We start from the raw sequence: 17,475 nt of genomic DNA on the forward strand, positions 1-17,475 counted from the left end.
GCAAGCCAGTCTAAAGGGTCGAAAAGTTTGGCTATAGCGGATAGGATTGCGCGTTTGGTGATGTTCTCGCCATTCTCTAAAACTCCTGCGGTGAAGTAAAACATGTCCGAATGCGCGTTCCATCGTATTCCGAGTGCCTTCACCGAGCTAGCCTCTTCAAACGCTAGGAAGTCCTCGCTGAGCAAATCCGTTTTGGGGATGTCCTGAAGGATTGCCTCACAATTGGATGTCCACTTGTGCAATGGAAAGCCAGCTGAGTGTAATGCTTCGCGAATCTCGTTCCTTGCTTTGATAGTTGACGCTATTGTATGCCCTCCAGATAAAACGTCGTCGACATACATACTTTCGCGTAATATACCCGATGCTATTGGGTAGGTATTTTCTACATCATCAGCCAATTGTAGAAGTGACCGTATCGCGAGGTAGGGAGCGCAGTTTACACCAAAGGTGACAGTCTTTAGTTCGTAAAGACTGATGGGTTCGTTGGGGGATGTTCGATGGACAATTCTTTGAAATTTGGCGTGATAATCGGTCACCCAAATCTGCCTATACATCTTTTCTATGTCGCTATTAAAGACAAAGCGGTACAGTCTCCAACGTAGAATTAAAATAGGCAAGTCTGCTTGGAGTACTGGACCTGGGTGGAGTATGTCGTTTAGACTAATGCCATTTGCTGTAGGACTTAACACGTTGAAGACTTTCCGCCTTTACAACGGCGTGGTGGGGCAGGAAATAATTATCCGAATCGTCGGATGGCACATTATTTTTAATTTTTCTCATATGTCCAAGCGTTTCGTATTCGGATAACACCCGAACATACTCTTTTCCTAACTCTTGGTTTTTCAGTAATCGCCCCTCATTTCTGAAGAATTGTGAACATGCGCGCTTTAGGGACGGTCCTAATGCAATCTTCTCAGGGTAATCCTGCCTGAATGGTAGCGAAACTGTATATCTTCCACTTTCATCACGTTTTGTTGTGTCCTTAAATAATTGTTCACAATACCTTTCTTCTTCATTAAGCATTTTGTTTTTGGGAACATTTTCTACCTCCCAGAAAGCTTTTAATTGGTTGTCCAACGCAACCTCGTTGTAGAATGACATGATGCTCTTCGTTGGACTCGGTGCTTCGATGCGACCGGTTAGTATCCAACCGAACACTGCCTCTTGGGCCAAGAGTGTATTTAGTACATTCTTTTTCAGACCGCTCAGTATAATTTGGGGATATATGTCTCCTCCAAGTATGAGGTCTACGTCTTCGTTGATGTAGAACCTTTTGTCTGCCAAAACCAAGTCTGGGAATGCCTGCATAGTCATGGCGTTGATATGGCAGGATGGAAGATTCCCAGTGAGTTTGGCTAGGACTAGAACGGGTGTAGTCAGGCTGAAGCAGGCATCCACTGGTGAACGTAATTAAATTTTGGATGCCTCTTTCACCTGAGCTGACACCGCATTTGTGATGCCTGAAACTCGGGCATGCATTTTTCTCGCTGGCAAATTGATTCTGCGTTTCAGTCTTTCAGTTATGAAGGAACATTCAGACCCTGAATCAATTAATGCCCGTGCGGAGAAGTCGGTACCATTATGGCGAATGTGTACGCGAGCAGTTCCTAATAGCACGCCTGTGCTGGAATTGGCATGACAGGATTTTACATTCTGGTTCGCAGATTGTCGCGCCTGTGCCGAAGTTGTTGGGGTATTATCCGCATCTTTGAATGGATTGCGTACAGCCGTGTGCTGAGATGTATCCGCATGCAGGAGCGTGTGGTGATGAGAGTGGCATTTGGAACAGTTGTAGGAACTGGTGCACTTTGTCACGGTGTGTCCTGGGGATAAGCAATTCAGGCAGCCACTTGTGGATTTTATAAATTTAATCCTTTCTACTGGGGTTAACTCGCAGAAGCGTGAACAGTTGCGTAATCTGTGTTCAGGGGATTTACACATTTTACAAATTGATTTTATTGTTTGCTTAGATACTTTCGTTTGAAAAGCACCAAGTCTTTTCGTAGGGGTTTCTGACGATTGTCGCGACGCGTTTTGTTTTTGCACTTTCGAAGTGGCATGCCCTGTAAAACCAGACACTGTTTCAAGTGTCTGAAACCGATTAGACAGGAATTTATCCATATCCTCCCACTTGGATATGTCCACTTTATGGTCTATACTTTGCTCCCAAATAGCCAGCGTGCTCTCTGGTAACTTGGTTGAGCATAGATAGGTCAGGATTGCATCCCAATTGGAAGTGTCAATTTTGTGGCATTTGAGGGACGAAATACAATTATTTATATCATTTTGCAGCTTTTTTATTGAACTGCCACACTCACTTTCTACCTTTTTTAAGTTAAATAAAATTTGTAGTTGTGTGTTAACTAAGATACGTTTGTTTTCGTATCTTTCACACAAGTTTTTCCAGGCCATCTCGAAACCTTCATTTGTGAGAGGGCATTTTTTAACGATATCTTTTGCTTCGCCCTGCGTTTTGTTGTTGAGATAGAATAACTTTTCCACCCCTTTCAAGCTGGAATTGTTTATATAAATTGCCGTGAAAAGGTCGCGAAAAGTTGGCCAAGACAGATAATCCCCTTTAAAAACTTCCGTGTCGCAAGCAGGGAGGAGAATTTTATGCGCATGGGGTTCTTGCTCAGGGTTGACGTTCTTGTCCTCTTTCTTGTATTTTTCTGCCTCAGCAGATATAGACGCTATGCATCGCATGTAGATTGCGTATGCTGCTTTTTGCTTTTTTCTTACCGCCATAACGTCATCCCCTGACACCTCCTCAGATCCTAGTAGCGAATCAAACGCAGACTTTACCTTCTTCCACAAGGACCGCAACTCTTCCTGCTGTATCGCAAGGGTGTATTTGCTATGGTCGCTTTCCGGAATAAGGCTGTAATCTGTATCAAACTCTGCGATTAATTCTACCAGTCTGATGTAGGTTTCCATGGTCTTTCAGTTTCAGGTTTCCAGTCAGATGAATGGAACGATTTTGAGTAAAAATACCTGCCCAGCCGTAAATAAACACTATTGAAATTCGAAGCTTTATTATTTCTTTTTATATTGCAGACTTTTTGTCTCGGTAGTAACAACAACAGAGGTTTATTTTTCAACTTTTTGTCACAACAGGGACAACAAAAAGGATTTATTTTTGGACTTTTTGTCACAGGAGCGAAAACAGCAAAAGATTTAATGTACAAATTTTTGTCTCAGCGGCAACAACAAAAAGGGGACCACTCGCCACCTCCACAAATAATGGGTGTATTTTTGAAGAAGTGAAAAAATGCGTGCGATATTGCAAAACAAGCGCCAAAAAAAGTGTAAAAAGTGTTTAAAAAGTGAAGTGAGCACCGGCTTAATTAATTAAATTGAACTTAATTTCGTGTTTGTGAAGTACAAAAAAAACAACAACAGCCGCGAAAAGGTCCTCTGGTATTAAGGAGGGGAAAAACCACACACAAAACCACCCTTACGTATACGTGCATGGGTGCTGACAACCTGCACACACACACATGCATGTGTACGCAACGCATGCATGTGCATGCTTGCACACAAATGCGGCGTGAGTGTGGGTGGCTGGAAATATTATTAAAACATTAGGGAGGGGCGCCGTCAATCAAGTGAAAGTTAGGCATTGGGCCTAAACATATATAATTTTGTACGCGAATTATCTATGGCTACTCAAGTTAGGTTAATGGTTTGGAATCCGTTGGTGCTTACTTTGCTTGTTGGGTTTTTTTTTTTTGTGACATTTAGCTTGATTTCCAATAGTTTACATTTGTTTTTTTCGCTTTTGTTTTGTTTTATTATTGTATTTTTCTTTTGCATACAATAGAAATTTTCTTTGTGTTTATAAAGTTAAAGTTGCTATTCTATGAGTTTAAGTCTATTTTTATGTATTACAATTTTCTTATTTTTATTAGTTTGATTTATGTTTTCTATGTTTCTATTTTTTACATAGTTTTTATCGATCTTTTCTACCTTATAGGGAATTAATGTAAAATTATTGTTTTCATCGGTATTTACTACTCTAAAGGATCTAAATGTAAAAATATTTTTCCTATTGATATTTTTTATTTCAAACGGCTCTTTATATCTACTATCTATCTTTACTAGTTATTATCTAAAATTATGACCTTTCTAAAAGGCGAGGTTATCCTAGGTGAATCAGTTCTAACTTTATTTTTCCAAAAAAAAATAATGGTGATTAATGATTTAGTTTTCTTTACTTTCTACTCCACAGGACCCTATATATATGCTATCGACTAAATATAGGAAATTTGGTTTTCCATACTTTGACTATTTCTATTAAACAAAGCTTTTGCATTGTTATTAAAATTAAAACGTACGGAATAAGATGATGGTTACAGTCATCATTGGGTGAAAAATGACATTGTTAAAAAAAAAAACGGGATCTCTGAGTGTATGCTATACAGTAGATTGGGTAAATTCAGTTGTTGCTAGAGCAAGAAGTAGTTATATAGTGATAAGTGGTTGAACCAAAGGGGTACAGTGGATGCAAACATTTTTCATACCTTTTTTTTATACCATTTTTCATATTTTCCAGCAATATTTTTATTAGATCTTATCTGTCATGCGATTTTCTGGGTGGCCTTCCCGGATTGGATCGTCATGATATTTATGAAGAATTTCTTTTTATTTTTGTCGACATTTGTCACATGCATAACTTCTAGGGTTGATACAATTATTAGATCTTTAAGAACTTGGGTACCTATTAATGCAAATATTAGATCTTTGAGAACTTGGGTACCTATTTTATATTTTTCAAATTTGCCTACACGAGTATTCCATTCATTGACAATCAATTTGTCCCTAAGGGTAACTGTGTTTTTATTTTACAAGTCCAAGATTGCCGGCATTTTTCAGCCTGGTTAAGTATTGTCCTAAGTCAATCTTTTCCTAAACAATCTGGTTGCTTGTGTTTATTATGCTACTAGTTTTCTATCCTTTTGGATGAAAACGAGCGCGACATGTCTAATTGCAAATTTATTAAGCGCTTTATATAATATATGGTTCTCTTTTGTGACTTTTTCTTCATTTCTACTGTTGGTAATAGCGCGATTGGCTGGTTTTTTTTTTGTTTTTTTTTTCTTTTAGAGTTTTGCATGCTTCCACTGAGATTTTCCCTTCTAGCTATGTACTTTTTGAAGCATTAATTGTGATATAAATATCAAATTCGTTATTTTTATAATAAGTATGTGATTAGAAGAGTATTAAATACATGCATTTTTATCTAAATTACCACTATTTGTGAATATCGATCTTGGCATTGCTTCATGTTTATCTTCGGTTTGTGTAAAGATATCATGAGCATCCAGAAGAAAATTATGCAAATTCTTGCTTTGCTATCGGACTTATACTGTGCTGGTAAAGCTGTCTGAAGAGACTTTGCTGTTAAATGAAGCATTTTCGGGTTTGCTGCTCTTCCTCAAAATCGGATTGAGTTGCAAATAATGCAGTACTAAAGATAGTTTTAAATGCGGTTTTGAACGATTTTCAATAGGTGGCTCATAATTGATTATTCTGATTTTTCAGTTTTTTCGTTCCCTTGGGTTTAGACTTTGTCTAGACCATCTGCTCGGCTCATGTATTTTTTTTTAAATTTATTATGAGTCGAGTATAATTTTAGGAATAAGTTGAGGCAAGCGCAGACGGTTAAAATTATCAGCAAGATTTTGATGAAGTCTAATGCTTCACTATGGTCAATGACCTGAATGGAATTAATTACGTTTGCATTAGGATCTTCCAATTTTGATTCTTTACCTCCCATTTTGAAATAATAAAATAATAATTGTAAACATTTTGCTATTACCTTTTTCTAATTTGTTTGCTATGCTATTTTGGGCTTAAAAAAATTGTCTATTTTGAAAAAACGTAAGTAAACATTTCAAAAAAAAAAATTCTTTTTTCTCATTTAGGGAGTTTTATGAAATAAAAAATCTAACTTTTTTCTTCTTCTATTAATCTACTACCTATGCTTTTTCTAATTTATTTACTTCTATATCCTGTTTCTCATAACGCATCACCCTTCTCTGCATATCGATCTTGATGTCATGGTCAACCAAGAAGTCCACTCCCAATATGACTTCCTCAACGATCTTCGCCACAACGAATTTGTGTAGAACCGTGACCTTTCCAATCAAGACTTCACATATCACTTCTCCCTGGACTTGGTTATACTCGCCAGTGACCGTACGCAACCTTGCTCCAGGTAACGGTTTTACTCTCCTGTTGACCAAGTCAGATCGGATCAAGGAATGAGATGCGCCCGTATCTACAGTCAGTACACGCTCCTTGCCAACCACATCCCCTCTGACGGTAAGGCTGCTCGACTTTCTACCAATTTGCGACACAGCTATCACAGGACATTCAATAGCTGGGCAAGTTTTCGTTCTTTCAAATAACACGCTCTTGCTCATCTCTTCCAGCTTTGCGTTTACAGCCACCCACATTGTTGGAACTATTAGGACCAAGATCGCAATGACATGCAATGTGACCGGACTTCCCGCATTTGAAGCATTTGATAACTTTTTCACTCCGCTTTTGCGATCCTTTCAGCGCCTCCAATATTGCGTCTACCCACTCTGGCCTTTCTACTTCCACACGGCGTGCTTTGAAAACTGGCTTACACAGGAGCGACGCTGTTTCCTGAATCAGAGCTTGTGACACCGTTTCTGCGAATGTTGGCTTTGGGTTTGCGTATGTAGCTCGCTTTGTTTCGACGTCCCGTATGCCATTTATAAAGCTCTGAATCTTTACCCTTTCAGTGTATTCCACGGGTGCGTCCGCATTTGCCAAATGTGCCAACGTTTCAACATCCAAGGCAAACTCCTGCAAAGTCTCATTCGCTCTTTGGTGACGGTTTTGCAACTCAATTTGGAATATCTGTTTTCTATGCTCGCTTCCGTAACGTCGCTCTACAGCAGCCATCAATGAGTCATAACTGTTCCGTTCGTACTCTGGAATAGTCTGTAAGATTTCGGCAGCTGGTCCTTTCAATGCAGCCATCAATGCTTCATAACTGTTCCTTTCGTACTCTGGAATCGTCTGTAAAATGTCCGCTGCAGGCCCTTTCAATGCCACGAACAGTGCAGCAACTTTATCTTCCGCATTCCAGTTGTTTACTGCTGCGTTTTTCTCAAACTGTAGCTTGAAGACCTGGAAATGAACAGAACCGTAAAAGGATGGTGTTTTTACCTTTGGATTACTCGCTGAAACTGCTGGGCGATTTAGTTGCAACTCCTGTATACGATCTTTCAAAGCATCAATCTCGGCCTCCATTTTATCTTGTCGTTCACTAAAAGCCTCCAGCTGCGATGAGACTTTTGTTTCCTGTGCCTCCAGCTTCGTTGAGATACGCTCTTCCTGGGCTTCGAGTTGTAATGTTATGCGTGCCTCTTGGTCTTTTAATTGTTCTGCAATTTGTGACGCTGTTCATCCAATTTTGCTTCAATCTTCGCTGTTATACGGTTCTCCTGCGATTCCAGCTGATATGACATTTGCGACGAAATTTCGGATATACGTGTCTCCTGTGCTTCCGTCTTGGATGTTATACGTGTCTCCCGCGATTCCAATTGTGATGACATATTGGTAGATATTTGTGATGACATTTCGGACATTTGTGCCGATATTGCAGCCAATATCATGTTCAATTCTGTGTTCGCCATTGTCTGCGGTGTTTCATTTTTCTCTTCAATTTTTGTTGTTGTCTCGTCCCCATCAGGATAAAAGACATACTCGTCCACATCAATTCCTTCTGCTTCCATTGCATCTCGTAGCCGCGCCTGAAGTTCGAGTTTAACGCCGCTTGTATTCAATCCACGGCTCTCCAACTCCTTCTTTAGTTGCTGGATCTTCAATTGACTGAACTTTGCCATATCCTTGTTATCCGCTGGAATTTATTCAACAATTCCTCTTCTGACACCAATTGTAGCGAATTTACTGCAATTCCCCTTATTTGCAATCTTCTGCTAACGTTCGTATCGCTAAATTGTTGAATAAATAACTCCAATATTGAATAATGGAAAAATTGCCATTTTTAAAGTACTTCACAATAACACTTATACTTTGCAACTAGCTGGCTTAATAACCAAACTGATCGATAGCTCAAATGAAAACTGCCTTTCAAAATAATACTGCTATGGCTCGCTAGATAGCGTCTTAATCGAAACTGCTTTATAGCTCAAATGAAACTGAATTCCAGCGCCTATACATTTGCTGCCTTTTATACTCTCTGATTTCAACGTTCGCATCTTCTAGGCGCTTCCATTTCCAGAATCTACTAATTGCCATCAGCTCTCAAACTTCTCAGCTGTAACTACAATTGCACGATTTTATAGCTTCTCTCATTGCATACTTTCAGGAGTATCTCAGATATATGCATGTGTTTGTGCATTGATTCTCCGCTGCTCGTATACATACGTACATGGTACATATGTGTAGACGCAATTATTGTTTCGTTTATGTAGATAAATAATGATTGGTCTATGGATGTGCATGATATCACTGTTTAGCATCGGCTTAGAGAAAGCAGCACACCTTAGTTTGCTAATATTCGTAACAATATGTTTGTACAAATGAATGAATAACTTAATGAGTGAATGCTACGCCTTTACTACAAGGAATGCTTTGAAGAAAAATTAACGAAATCGGTTAAGGACCGCGCCCACTTTTATACAAAAGATTTTTAAAAGGGTCGTGGACGAATAAAATAAGCTATATCTTTGCAAAAAAGAGCTTTGTATCAAAGGTATTTCATTTCCCAAGTGGATTTATAACCATTAATTCGAAAAACCTCAAATTTTAAAAAATAGGCGTGGCACCGCCCCTTTTATGGCTAAGCAATTTTCTATGTTTCGGGAGCCATAACTCGAAGAAAAATTAAGATATGGTAATGAAATTGGGTACACATATTTTCCTTATAGCAGAAATTATTTCTAGTAAAAATGGACGGGATCGGTTAAAGGTTAGAATATATATCGCAACTTAGATATAAAACAAGTTTAAAAGGGTCGTAAACTAGAATAATAAGTTATAACTTAGCAAAAAAAAAGTTTTGAATCAATGATATTTCACTTATCAAGTTTTATTGTAAGAGGAAATTGGGAGACATTTTGTTTTTAAACGGGCGGTGCCACGTATTATGTAGAAAAGTAATTTATCTGAAATGAAATGTACACTTGAAGCTCACGCTGAGTATATAATGTTCGGTTACACCCGAACTTAGGCACCTTTACTTGTTTTAAATAACTTGTGAACAGTTAGAAAGAGTTAATTTTCGCAATTAGTTTCTTATAACTGGCAGTGATGCGCATCCGTTGATACCACTTTCGACCATATCCGACCAATTTTCGACATGAACAATATATGGCCTAAACAGTGTTAAACGAGTAGAGAAACAGCTTCGTCGCTTCGTTGATCTGTTTGGCAACAACGGCAGTCGTAGCATTTGCACTTTGCGTAAACCGGAGCCTCTGTGTAGCTTTCCTTTGTTTTATCAATCACCTCGTGACAGCAGCGCCCAGAGAAAGATAAAAAGTAGAACTACCTCTCTATATTTGTATCATGCCTTTTACCATCTCTACTCATTCACTTTCGTTTTTATAAACCTAGTGATTTCCTCATTTGATGCTCTCATAATGTTACTCATAATGTTAAATAGTATTAACAAGGATGTTTGTTATAGATCTATGTTAGTCGTTTGGACAATGAACTGTATACGGTTACATACACAATTGGCGTTTTACATTTTCATTCCCTAGTACGATTGTCGATCGGCAAAGGGCCGTCTAGTCTTTAGAACATTATAAACATTAGGCATAAGCAATCGAATAGTGGCCGCTTACCACACCGTAAGGGCGCATCTCTTGAAGCTTGCTCCGCAGACGCCCCAATTAGATGTAGGGGGAGAGGTGCCCATGATCAATCAAGTGGTAAAATCGTGGGTCCAAGCGCGGGGCTCTAAAGTGTCGAAGATTATTTGTAGGTCTTACAGTTTCTTCTATCATTAAAAAGAGAGAACTGCAGACTCATGACGGGTATTCTGACTGGACACTGCCTTTTGGCATCGCATGCCTTTAAATTAGGATTGGTCAGTGATAATAGATGTAGAAAGTGCGGGTTGGAGGAGGAAACGATCGAGCACGTTTTGTGCTCCTGCCGTGCGCTTGCTAGGCTGAGACTCCAGCTATTACGAGTGATATAGCTGTCAGATCCAGAGGCAGGAAGTGGAATATATCCTAGAAAGCTTCTAGTATTTGCCAAAAGGACGGGGCTATTTTATAGCATAGGCCCTGGTTTTTGATAGGGTTTTTCAGATTGGTCGTTAAGTAAACTTCTGGTAACTCTATGGACTCGTTCAGTCTATGTGAGGTACTCATAGACCGGGCAGTTCAGCCTAACCTAACCTTAGTTTAATTTGCTAATTTTCAAGCACACTTAAGTTTGTTAATGAAATAAATGTTTTGTTTATATTAAATAAACATGTGTCAAACTGAGGGTATAACCTATTATTAAATAAATACCTAATATTTGGTATTTACAACATTAGAAATTTAATTCATTCTAATGTTGTAATAAATAGTGAAAAATTGTAATACTTTGTCCGCCAACCATTGTCGGATAATACAGCTGCGCATTTCCTCGGCATAGGGTGGCGCTTGTATTTCTCGATAGTAATGGATTTCCACGCTTTCTGCACAATACTTCACTGCTGTTTCGTATTTGAAGTATTCTCTTTCCCTACTGTTTCCTTGACCAAAGATTCTCAATGGGAGTTACAGTCAGGCGACTGAGCCGGTCGGTCTATGACCTCAACTTCAGTTGAAACCAACCAATTGTTTGCCAACTTAGTGGTATGCTTAGGGTCATTGATAAAACCATTTATTCAATGTTTTATCCTGCGGAAAACGTATCTGGGATCAAAAGAAGAATTTCCAGGCTTTGCCCTCTCGAACAAAATAAAAAGATGTTGGTTTCATCGGACCATAAAATGTTGTGACATTTCCCGACTGACCAGTGCTCTTCGGCAAATTTAATTCTGGCTTGCACATGCCGGGGTTGATGTAGAGGCACACTTGTTGGACTTCTGCCATAAAGTTTATTGCGGTAAACTTCTTACTGGTTTTGGACGAGTTAACGTTAAGATTGAACTCATCGCTAAGTTTTTTTTTGTATAAATAGGCTTATCTTTAGCTTAACCCACAACTTTTCTCAACACTGTCCTCGAAAGAGCTTCCTTTTGACCTCTTCTTTCGGGATTTGGTGTCCATTTTTTGACATTCGCTATCATTTTTGCAGAACACCCGAGAAAATCATCAATAAACTGGTAAATTTTGCCTTCTGACAGTAACGTTTTATGAGTTCTCGCTTTTTTTACGGTGTTTAGCTCGGTCCATTTATTTAAATTATTGTCTCAAAATTATGAATTTATATAACTACCGATTGTACAACATATATGTAACTGTAAAAAAACTGTGGTGGTAGGTGTATTAGATTCATAAGGGATTGAACAATGGCTTGAAGCCTGTTATACCGATTTGTATAATAAAGTACTGGAAAATATTTTAAGAACGTTTTCTTCCGCCATTTATTGAACTAAACTCCAAAACTAACTTTCTTTCTAATGCTCACAGCAGAGTATAATATTCGGCTCTCGGACTAAGATTCGCTTCCTTGTTCTCTTTGAAATAATTTTATGTCAGATTTAACCATTGCCATAATTTGCTGAGATTAATACAATATGCTACCTACATGTTTTGTATTAAGTAGAATGTCATAAAAAAGAATGCAGATTTGTACAACAATTTCGAAGTAGATGAGTAATAAATTATTGAGTTTGAAAGCTGCAATTGATGTGTATCATTAAAGATTTAATTTTAATTATTTGCCTGCAAATATTTAAGAAATTATAAATTCAATTAAAAAACAAGTAAGGACGGGACTGTCTTCGGCTGTGCCGAAGACTTCATACTTTCATGAATGGGGATGAACAATAACGTTATCCTGTTCGTAATCTCCAAATAATCGGATGTATAAGATAAGAAATATATAGTGAACAGATGTACATACCTAAACGAGTTTTAAGTAAATATGAAATAAAAAATTACAAAAAAAACCGTTATCTGAACGATCGGTTGTATGGGATATATATTATATATAGCTTCGATCGATACGATTATCACAGGAAATCTTCTATGATATATTAGAATATATATCACAAATTTTCACGTTTTTATATGAGAAACTAAGGGAGAAAGGGCTAAAAATCTTTCTATCTGAACGATTGGTTGTATGGGAATATATATTATATATAGCTCCGATCAATAGGGAGAAAGGGCTAAAAATCTTTCTCTCTGAACGATCGGTTGTATAGGATATATATAGCACCGATCGAAATTATTTTTTCTTGAAATCTTATATGATATATTAGAATAAATATCACCAAATTTCACGTTTTTATATTGGAAACTAAGGGAGAAATGGCCAAAAATCTTTCTATCTGAACGATCGGTTGTATGGGATAGGTAGATACTATATACATATAGCTCCGATCAAAGTGATTTTTTCAGAAAATCTTCTATGATATATTAGAATAAATATCACCAAGTTTAACGTTTTTATATTGGAAATTAAGGGAGAAAGAGCTAAAAATCTTTCTATCTGAACGATCGGTTGTATGGGATATATTATATATAGCTCCGATCAAAACGATTTTTTCATGAAATCTTCTATATTAGAATAAATATCACCAAGTTTAACGTTTTTATATTGGAAATTAAGGGAGAAATTGCCAAAAATCTTTCTATCTGAACGATCGGTTGTATGGGATAGGTAGATACTATATACATATAGCTCCGATCAAAGTGATTTTTTCAGAAAATCTTCTATGATATATTAGAATAAATATCACCAAGTTTAAAGTTTTTATATTGGAAATTAAGGGAGAAAGAGCTAAAAATCTTTCTATCTGAACGATCGGTTGTATGGGATATATATTATATGTAGCTCAGATCAAAGTGATTTTTTCGGAAAATCTTCTATGTTATATTAAAATATATATCACCGAGTTTCACGTTTATATTTCCTAAATTAAGGGAGAAATGGCCAAAAATCTTTCTATCTGAACGATCTGTTGTATGGGATATATATTATATATAGATCCGATCGAAATGATTTTTTCATGAAATCTTCTATGATATATTAGAATAAATATCACCAAGTTTAACTTTTTTATATTGCAAATTAAGGGAGAAATTGCCAAAAATCTTTCTATCTGAACGATCGGTTGTATGTGATATACTATATATAGCTCCGATCAAAGTGATTTTTTCAGGATATCTTCTTAGAATATATATCACCGAGTTTCACGTTCATACTTTCTAAATTGCGGCAGGAATTACCAAAATCGTCTTATCTGAACGATCGGTTGCATGGGAAATATATGTTATAGTGGTCCGATCCTACCTGATCCGAAAAATGCCTATTATAATACAAAAATACATCCTTGTGCCAAATTTCATTGAGATATCTCAAAATTTGAGAGACTAGTTTGCGTTCAAACAGACAGACGGACGTACAGACGGACGGACAGACGGACATGGCTATATCAACTCAGTTCGTCGCCCTGATCAATGCAATATACTTAATGGTGAGTCTATCTTCTATATTTCTCAACGTTATAAACATCGGACCAAAGTTAATATACCATTTCATGTTCATGAAAGGTATAATTATTACAAGCTATCAAAATTGTGTCATTTGGCTTAAGGTAAAGCTTTATAACATGCATACGAATTCTTATGTAAATGTAGTTTGTATCAATATACATAGTACAAATGTTTTCAAAGTTTTAATATGAATCGAGTTGTGAATGTTTGTGCAACAACCCAATTAACACTTTGGTTCAATATCGCTTTGAAAAGTATTTGATAACAAACCCTATTCCCAATACCAAGAGTTAACTCTCAATTATGTCCTAACTATCAGCTAATAAGTTTCTCATATTACACAACGCTACAAATTTATAATTTGAATTTTCTTAAAGCCCTGATATATCTCTTCCCTTGTTTGTTGGGAAAGCTCCGACTACTGAACAGTGTTTATGCGTACCATTGTGCATACATACATACAATATATGCTATTTACGAATTTATGTAAGATTATTCAGCAAGTAGAAGTTGCTAAGCTGTCATAGTCGGAGTTGTTCAAGCATATCAAATTCTATCAAAAGTAGATACATATGTACATACTTAAGTTTGCTTTAATATATTTATATATGCAGAACATTTATGGCAAGTTGCAACATATGGCATGAATGCAGCATTTGTTTACAACGTTACAAAATAGCCCAAGAATGCGGCTAGGTATGTTGATATGTCTGCAAGTGTGCAGAGGTAGCAATAAAACTTATAATTGAAAATTCAAATAGTTAAACTATGAAGCAAATTTTGCTCATTACGCAATTGTGTAGGACAACTCTCCAGCTATTTGAAAATTGTTTTGCATACAGCTTGACTGGAGTTTATGTTTAGTTGCTTGCATATAAACCCAGCAAAAATCGTAAAGAACGAAAATGTATGAATCTTATATTTACTAAAGCATTAAGTTCCTACTTTTATTTTTTATACCTTTTATTATGGTCTTTTGTAAACTCAAAACTTTGTACAATGTATATGGGGTATTCCATCCCATTTCGACCAATTTTGAACCCGACCCCTTTAGAATTGGCTGAAAGTTTGTCTCCTTTTTCTAGCTTACGAAAGACGTTTTTCAGAATTTTTTCAAATTTTTTCATTCAACTCAAAAAAAGTTATAAATTTTTAAAAAACACCGTTTTTGTTTTCAAAATGCTATAACTTTTTCAAAAATCGACAGTTTGGGATCTTTTTTTTTAATTTGTTTTTAAATGTACTTTTCGGAAAAAATACAAAAAAATGTTTAAAGTTTTTTTTTTTAATTTTTCAGTTTTTCGAGATTTTTCGAATTTCGCCATTTTTTTTCTCATAAAAAATTCAATAAATTCTGCAATCATCCGCACTAATCCCGGAGTGGGCCGAATTTTTTTTTATAAATTTTATTTATATAACAAAAAAAATTTAAGAAAATGATTTTTAAGTAAAAATAAATTCATAATTTGTTACATTATTTTTAGAAAACTTACATGTTTACTGTGTCAGTCATTAATCCTGGTTATTTTAATCGTATATTACCATAATATATAAAGAAAAGAATACTTAGAAATAATTTTCTTACATTTTTTTGTTATATAAATAAAATTGATAAAAAAATTTTTATTTTTGAAAATTTTTTTTTTCAATTAAATAAAAAAAATATAAAAAAATCGGCCCACTCCGGGATTAGTGGGGATGATTGCAGGATTGATTGAAGTTTTTTATGAGAAAAAAAAATGGCGAAATTCGAAAAACCTCGAAAAACTGAAAAATTAAAAAAAAAATAAAAACTTTAAAAATTTTATTGTATTTTTTCCGAAAAATTTAAAAAAAAAGATCCCAAACGGCCAATTTTTAAAAAGTTATAGCATTTTGAAAACAAAAACGGTGTTTTTTTAAAAATTCATAACTTCTTTTGACTTGGATGAAAAAATTTGAAAAAAATTCTGAAAAACGTCTTTCGTAAGCTAGAAAAAGTAGAAAAACTTTCAGCCAATTCTAAAGGGGTCGGGTTCAAAATTGGTAGAAATGGGATGGAATACCCCATATACTTCTTCAATAAGACTAAAATACATGACAAAGCAACCCTAAGCTGCAATTACGACAAAACATCTATCTATATCTGTATTTAATTAGTGAGACATGCTCATATTACTTTATACAATTGTTTTTGTTATGGATATTAGAGAAAAATTACAAAGTTATCACATATATTTAATTTGCGATACTTGTTCATATTGCTTTATACAGTTGTTTTGTTATTGATATTAGAGAAAAATTGAAAAGTTTACAAACGGCGATTGTTACTAGGAAATGTTTCTGAATTTCACTTCTTCATAAGCTAGCTTTTCGGGAGCTGAGTGTTGAACTCGAAATGTCCGACATTCTTAATCTGCCTTTACAGATGCATTTTTCTACTCAGCCATATGAATGACCCGCTGCTCGCTTTGCAATTGGTCTCTAAGTATTGTCTTTTTATTGCTATTCCTTTATACAGCATTAAGTACATACTAATTCTATATGATTTAATCTTAATTGTGAGGAAAACTTATAGGCGCACTATCGAAAGCCTAGCAACATTGGGTTTATAGTGATTTTATAAGCAGTACTTCCGCTGTTCTCTATTATATCAATATTAATATCTGTATTTTATCTACATACATATATAAATACGCCACACGAAAATCTTTTAAAGTGCATCAACAAACTTCAAATACAATATAAATAATTTAAAATTAAGTTCTTATAACAAAATAAATACTTAACCCAAAATACACATTTAATCAAAATAGGAGAAAACTATGAATTAGTTTTTTTTATTTTCTTCTACCCATATTAGCCTTAAGACAATCAGACAATAGAGCCTGACAGCATTAGCATTATATTTTGGTATTATTAGCTTTCGTAGTCTTGAAGACTTGGAAAATTTTTGCTTTTCGTAAAGATAATTCAACCTTTCCTAATAGAAAGTTCGTAAGTTATAAGTTTTGCTAAAAAGTATGTATCTCAGACATTCTATTCATAATGTAGTATCTCAGCGAAATTAATAAAGTCGTATATCAGTAGACCGGTTAAAAAATATTTTTCTTACAGAAAAGATATACATTTTATTGAACTTAATCCCTTTTCAAATTTGTAAACCACTTAAAATGGTTAACTATACTATAGCAGACGAACCTATTTATAGTTTCCTAATCTAAATCTTTTGCGAACTCTGGAAAGGAAATAAAGTCTAACTCACATCTTTTCTGAAAGGAAATTTACGTTTTAAATTACAACATTTTTAAACGGTCTCCTGAGATATGACTTTATTAATGACTTAGCTGAGATACTACCTTATGAAGAGAATGTCTGAGATACATCCTTTTTATCAAAATGTTTAAGTTACGACCTTTCTATTAGGATAGGGCAAATTTGGGCTTTTTAGTTCAATGGGTTTGAAAATAAATATAAAGGTTCGTGTGGTTCTTTAATTGCAGAGATGTGGAGAAATTTGTTTTAGCCATAGACATAACGCGTAATATTATTAGAAGCAATTAGAAGCGGCCACCGTGGTGTGATGGTACCGTGCTCTGCCTACCACACCGTGTTACGGCGGCAAAACCAAGATAGGGCGCGCTCGTAATAATGGTGGGGAGAGAAGAAAAAGAAAATACACAAACGAATTCGTTATAAAAAGTGAACAATAATATTTATTAAAATAAATGGAAATGCAAATGCAACGTTAGTCCACTTAATCACAATAAATGGAATTGGTTAGACAATAAAATTAAAGTAAAGGCAAATGCAAGATAAT

The sequence above is a fragment of the Eurosta solidaginis genome, chromosome 5, assembly GCF_040869045.1.
Source record: "Eurosta solidaginis isolate ZX-2024a chromosome 5, ASM4086904v1, whole genome shotgun sequence".
Classification (NCBI taxonomy): domain Eukaryota; kingdom Metazoa; phylum Arthropoda; class Insecta; order Diptera; family Tephritidae; genus Eurosta; species Eurosta solidaginis.